At 33.1% G+C, this 6,116-nt stretch overlaps 1 long non-coding RNA gene across 1 annotated transcript; it reads right to left on the minus strand.

Annotated features, from left to right (window-relative positions):
- Positions 1–1,326: 1,326 nt before the first annotated feature.
- On the minus strand, positions 1,327–5,851 carry LOC127850960 (uncharacterized). The gene is made up of 2 exons (XR_008035600.1): positions 5,301–5,851; positions 1,327–3,514 (listed from the first exon to the last, which is right to left on the minus strand). It is a non-coding gene; the product is annotated as an uncharacterized LOC127850960 (long non-coding RNA).
- Between the last annotated feature and the right edge of the window lie 265 nt (positions 5,852–6,116).

The following is a 6,116-nucleotide window of genomic DNA, read 5'->3' on the forward strand; positions in this document are numbered from 1 at the left end:
ATAGATAGTTTCCTTTCTTTGATAAGTCAGCTGTATGAATAGATGATAATCCCAGAAGGAACAAGAGTTTCCTCAAACTTAACCTTAAAGCATAAAGCAGTAAAAACAAATATTGTAAAACCACAAAAAATCCTTGTCAAATTTAGATTGTTTTAAAGTGTCGCGACAACGACTTATCGGATTACGTTAAATCATGAAAAGACAATGGTTCGTCAGCACTTGTAGTTAAGTGCATGTTATTTACTTGCTTTATCCACGGATTCTAGATTACACGGATAAGAAACGGGACCGTTACGCCAAATATCTTGTCGTGTCTAAGTCACGTGACCGTGTCGTAACTATCGATCTTTTATCGAAGCGCCGAGGTTATAAATTTGATGTACTCACTCACGTATTTTGTTAAATTATAGTTTCATTTCTAGGCCGATTTTGACAAATTATATATCATTAGAAAGCTAACGTAACGTAGTTTTCAGATATATCATTATATATTGAGTTTTTCTTCTGATTTCGGCAGCCCGGCGAGTTATAACTTTAACTTTTGCAAATAACATACCGTTTTGGAGTTTTAGAATCTAGATTTACGGTTGACATGTTCGTACTTTATACCGATTTGTAGCGTTTATATTTGGAGTTCAGTTTAAAAAATAACATCTTGCTTAGGAGAATAGAATTCTGTATACGATAGAAAAAAAAATTGTTTAAAAACTAAAGTAATTAAGGAATGAAGGCGGGAAAATGTAGCGCGCGTTCCTAACGCTCTGAACTGATGCTACGGTCTTGGCGATTATGCTTTTGTTTAGATACCGGCCATTGAATTTCCTTTGCCATGATTATTATATTTTTTATGAAATATATTGAAATATTTTGTTCTAGAGACATATCCATAAAGCTAAGTATTAATGAAGCTTAATAAATTTACGATTTCAGCTCTTGATTATAACACAGAAAGGGTGTTAATTTTATGATGAAACAGCGTATACAAATGTATAGCGGACCCTCTTGATATTTTTCGGCTTTGCATACTTCAAATATAATGGGTGTCAAAACATTCATCGTTTGTTGTTTATTATCAAAAAGGTTATTATGTAAAATTATATGAAAGGTTATTAACCATAAATTATAAATTAATTAAAATTATTTAAAGATTCTTGAAAATCACGGTCAACTGTCTATGCATGTATATTGAAATATCTTTATAAGTTAACAGAGTTATAAATATATAGAATTCTAAATTAAAACACTGTATTATTTGTATTTTTCGGAAAGATTATTCATACACTCTTTATAGGACTACGAAATGACGGAGTTTTTTTTACCGGTACCCGCTAAATACGTCAAATGTTAAGTATTAGATTTTTTAAATGTTTAAAATGTACATGTATAGGTATTAAGCACTTATAATTATTGTGATTTAGCTGGCTGACATCTATACAGTATTTAGTTTATGGCAATCTGTATGGGCAGATGACTATAAATGTTTTCAATACGCTACATATCTCATAAACGCAAAATTGAGTATTGGGCGTTACATTACTCCAAGAAATGACCACTAATACCACGAGAAGACATGGAGGTATCATAAAAAGTGTAATCTGACCAGACATTGCCACCTGTGGTTAGGGACCAATATACAAGTATAGGTCCCTGCTGTGGCGTATGACACCATAGTGTTATTTAGTATTGGTCGGCACAGTATCTGATCATAACGAGATAATTGGTTTGTGCTGAACACAGGGGCAATAAAACCACAGATCTATCAATAAACAAGATTATTGAGATATCTTTTTTTGAACACCGCGATAAAAATGCTCAAACCATGGACTCTAGAATACACGGATAAGAAACATGGCAACATTCTCAGAATCATCACTGCTATATGTGTAATCACCTAACAATTCGTCTAAAAATAATTTATATATTTGAGTTGAAGACGATGTACTGTTGTTTAAGTCTGAATAAACTATCTGTCTGCCTGTCTAAATCCAAGCCGTCATCGTCCCGGTGAAAAAATCTGATTTTCAATAGTTGGACATGATGCCCTGATGTCAAAATACGAAATGACCCGCGTAACACGGACCGTGATTTTCAAGAATCTTTAATAAATTGATAATTTAAGGTAAATAACATTTCAAATAATTATACATAATTACCTTGTTGATAATAAACAGCAAACGATGAATGTTTTTGACACCCATTTTATTTCAAGTATGCATGCAAAGCCGAATAATATCGAGAGGGTCCGCTATATACGCTGTTTCATCATAAATTTTACAACCTTTCTGTGTTATAAACAAGAGCTGAAATCGTTAATTTATTAAGATTCATTTATAATAAGCTTTATTGATATGTTTCGTGAACAAAATACTACAATATATTCCATAAAAAATATAATAAGATGGCAAAAGAAATTCAATGGCCGATTTCTAAACAAAAGCATAATCGCCAAGACCGTAGCATCAGTTCAGTGCGTTAGGAACGCGCGCTACATTTTCCCGCCTTCATTCCTTAATTACTTTGGTTTTTAAACAAAAAATTTTTCTATCGTATACAGAATTCTTTTCTCCTAAGCAAGATGTAATTTTTAAAACTGAACTCCAAATATAAACGCTACAAATTGGTATTAAGTACGAACATGTCAACCGTAAATCTAGATTCTAAAACTCCAAAACGGTATGATATTTGCAAAAGTTAAAGTTATAACTCGCCGGGCTGTCGAAATCAGAAGAAAAACTTAATATATATTGATATATCTGTTTACTGCGTAACGTAAGCTTTCTAATGATATATAATTTGTCAAAATCGGCCGAGAAATGAAACTATAATTTAACAAAAGACGTGAGTGGGTACATCAAAATGTATAACCTCGGCGCTTCGCTGTACGCTAATCGTAAAAAAAAAAAATCGTATTTCTTGTGTTTAACTCGCTATAAATCCATTAATAACAACAGGAATATACTAAAAGTTATATTTTTTTGAAAGAGGAATTAATAAGCAACAAGATAACGTATAAACCAATAAAATCGGATGAATAGTTTTTGCATAAGATTGAATTTACTAAAGTAAGGGTCAAATACTCGATTCATCTCCTGTCAATATACACTCCGTGCTTTATCTATTAAATTCAGTCGTAGAATCGTAACCTTCTCTCGAACTTCTGCAGGCATACTTTGAAATATCGTAACACACTCGGACTGTGTTGCTGTTTCGCTCGACTTAGTCCACCCAATAAAGTTACGTGTTTGTTCAAAATTGGTCCTCAAGTAAATTCCAGAACAAAATTTAGAGAGTTGATCAATTGCATTTTCGGTAAGGGTTACAAATCCCAAAATATTTGATGTGTGGAGGATTTGAAGACAGGTGTGAACATAGGAAACATGACTTTTTTCAAACGCAGCGTTTGTGTCTATGGCGCATTCCTTTAACCAATTTTTCATAATTTGTTTGCATTTTTCGAGCAGGGGCTTTGCGTCGTACTTGTGTGCAATTACCACGACTCTCAACACATTGTTATCTGGAAAAAAGATAAATATAGGAGTTAAAACAATGTTTTTGCAGGTAAAAATACAAAATAAGGAGGCAGACAGGCATCATAAATTATAAATTTGTGGCCATAATAAGGTAGTTAAAGTAATCTTATTGGTAATTAGGTTGATTGCCATCCTATAACATTTGTTTTGCGGTTATATGCGTTCAACATTAAGAAATAATAAAAAAAAAATGAGTGCCCTATGCCACTACAGAGACCAGATCGCAGCTTAAAATATTCATGTTGCGGCGCCGAAGGTCGATGTTCATATACATTGCTGCCTGTCTGGTCACTATTATGCAATTTGGCGCGTAGTATGTTTGTTTTATTTCTTATATTTCACCGAAGATTTTCCGGCTTTGTTCAATCCATGATTTTAAGAGCGAACAAAAATGGTTAAACTCTCTAAGTATGCACTTATCCCGAACACATTCAGAATAGGTAAAAAACTATAATTACAGTGTTATTGTCTATAAATATTAAAAACTTATAGTAAAAAATAAAAATAATTGTGGCTTCAACAATAGCAATTATCAACAGCGAATTTTAACAGTTCTGATCAAGCAGTCAGTCGTATTTTTTAGCGGTTGCGCTCACGTAACAAAATAGTAACCGGGACAAAGAGTTATGATTGCCTCTATCGCATTTTACGTACATAAACCGGTCACATAGATGAAGGACAAATTTATTAGAGGTTAAATATACTTCACTTACTGTTTGATACTGTTTGCACTTATATGTTCACCACATGTTCGAAAGTATTTAATGATTTACATATTAAAAAAACAACCGTGATAAGATAAGTGTGAAACATGACTTTTTTCAAACGCAGCATTTGTTTGTATGGCGCATTCCTTTAATCAATTTTTCATGATTTGTTTGCATTTTTCGACCAGGTGCTTTGCGTCGTACTTGTGTGCTAAAACCACGACACGCAACACAACACATTCTCATATGAAAAAGAGTCCAAATATAGGCGTTGTAAAAATCTTTTTACTGGTAAAACACTTAAACAGGAAGGTAGGCATTTACATATTTCAATTATTTAGTGTGTGACCATAATAAGGTAGTTAAAGCTATCTGATTGGTACATAGGTTGATTGCCTTCCTTATACATTTGGTTTGGCGTTATGTGCGTTCAACATTATGGAATAGAAAAAAAGGGCACTATGCCTCTACAAAGACCTGAACGCAACTTCAAAACTTCATGTAGCGGCGCCGAAGGTCAATGTTCATATATATCTGCATGGCTGGTCACTATCAAGCCATTCGGCGCGTAGCATGATTTTTTTTTTCTAATATTTCACCGAAGATTTTCCGGCTTTGTTCAATTAATGATTTTACGAGCGCACAATTTGACAAAAATTGTTAAACTATTTAAATGAGCACTCATCCAGAACACATTTTGAATAGGAAAAACTTCAAAAACAGCGTGGATGTTTATAAAAGCTTAATATGTAAATAAAAATGTGGCTTGAACAATAGCTAGTATAAACAGCGAATTTTAAGAGTTCTGATTAAGGAGTCATTTGTCAATGTTAAGCGATTGCGGTCATATAAGAAAATAGTAACCGGTACATAGAGCTATGATTTCCTCTATCGCAGTTTGTGTACATAAACTGGTCACGTTGATAAAGGACAACTTTATTAGAGGCAAAATATACTTCACTAACTGTTCGATATTGTTTGCGCTTATGTGTTCACCAAACGCTCGAAAGTATGTAATGCTTTGCATATTAATAAACAACCGTGATTAAGTTAAAACTCTTACTTGTCACATCCTTCATCGTCCCTGGATCAATGCAAAGCAAAAATTCCAGAAAGTCCTCTCTGCTGGAGTCTTTGATATCTAATACGGATGTATTTGCTTCTTTTAAATCGCATTGGAACATCGTTAGAAAGACCAGTGATGCATGTCCAAGTAACGTTTTAGAAACATACAAATGTTCGTCGCAGTCTTCAAATCGTATCGTAATTTCATCGGCAAACTTTCCTGACTGTTCAAACGGGTGATGTTCATCAGACATAGTAACTGCATAACTTTTACCAAACGAAAAGAAACAGCATAACAACCCTGAATATGTGTTTTTCACCAAACTTAATGCACAAAAGTTAACTCGTGTCCACACAAATAGTCTTTATCGACAAACGATTTATTTTTAATAAACTGCATTCAGCTCCGTTGAATAGACGTATCGGTGTATTTTATCAAGTACATGAAATATCCCTCCATTGTATTCAATGGTTTAAACGACTGTTTAAAGCATGTGTGACGGTAAGATAATAAGGAACACCTGACACACCTGAAACATTAAACCTCGTTGAAATAAGTTACCAAATGTGAAATGATCTGTGTTGTGTTGAGAGGGGTTAAGCTGTAAACTGAAACTTGCATGCAATCACGGTGTTCACAGAGTTTTTATGTATTCGTTTATAATTGTTAATGATAAAAATTATTATAATAATGTATATTTTGGGTATATGATTATTGGTAATTTTGTGTAAAGCATACACATAGTAAAAAATATATATATATATTTATATTTGTATTGTTGTACCATTCGTTTTACTTTTAATAAAATTAATT

The sequence above is a fragment of the Dreissena polymorpha genome, chromosome 11 (genome assembly GCF_020536995.1).
Source record: "Dreissena polymorpha isolate Duluth1 chromosome 11, UMN_Dpol_1.0, whole genome shotgun sequence".
Taxonomy (NCBI): domain Eukaryota; kingdom Metazoa; phylum Mollusca; class Bivalvia; order Myida; family Dreissenidae; genus Dreissena; species Dreissena polymorpha.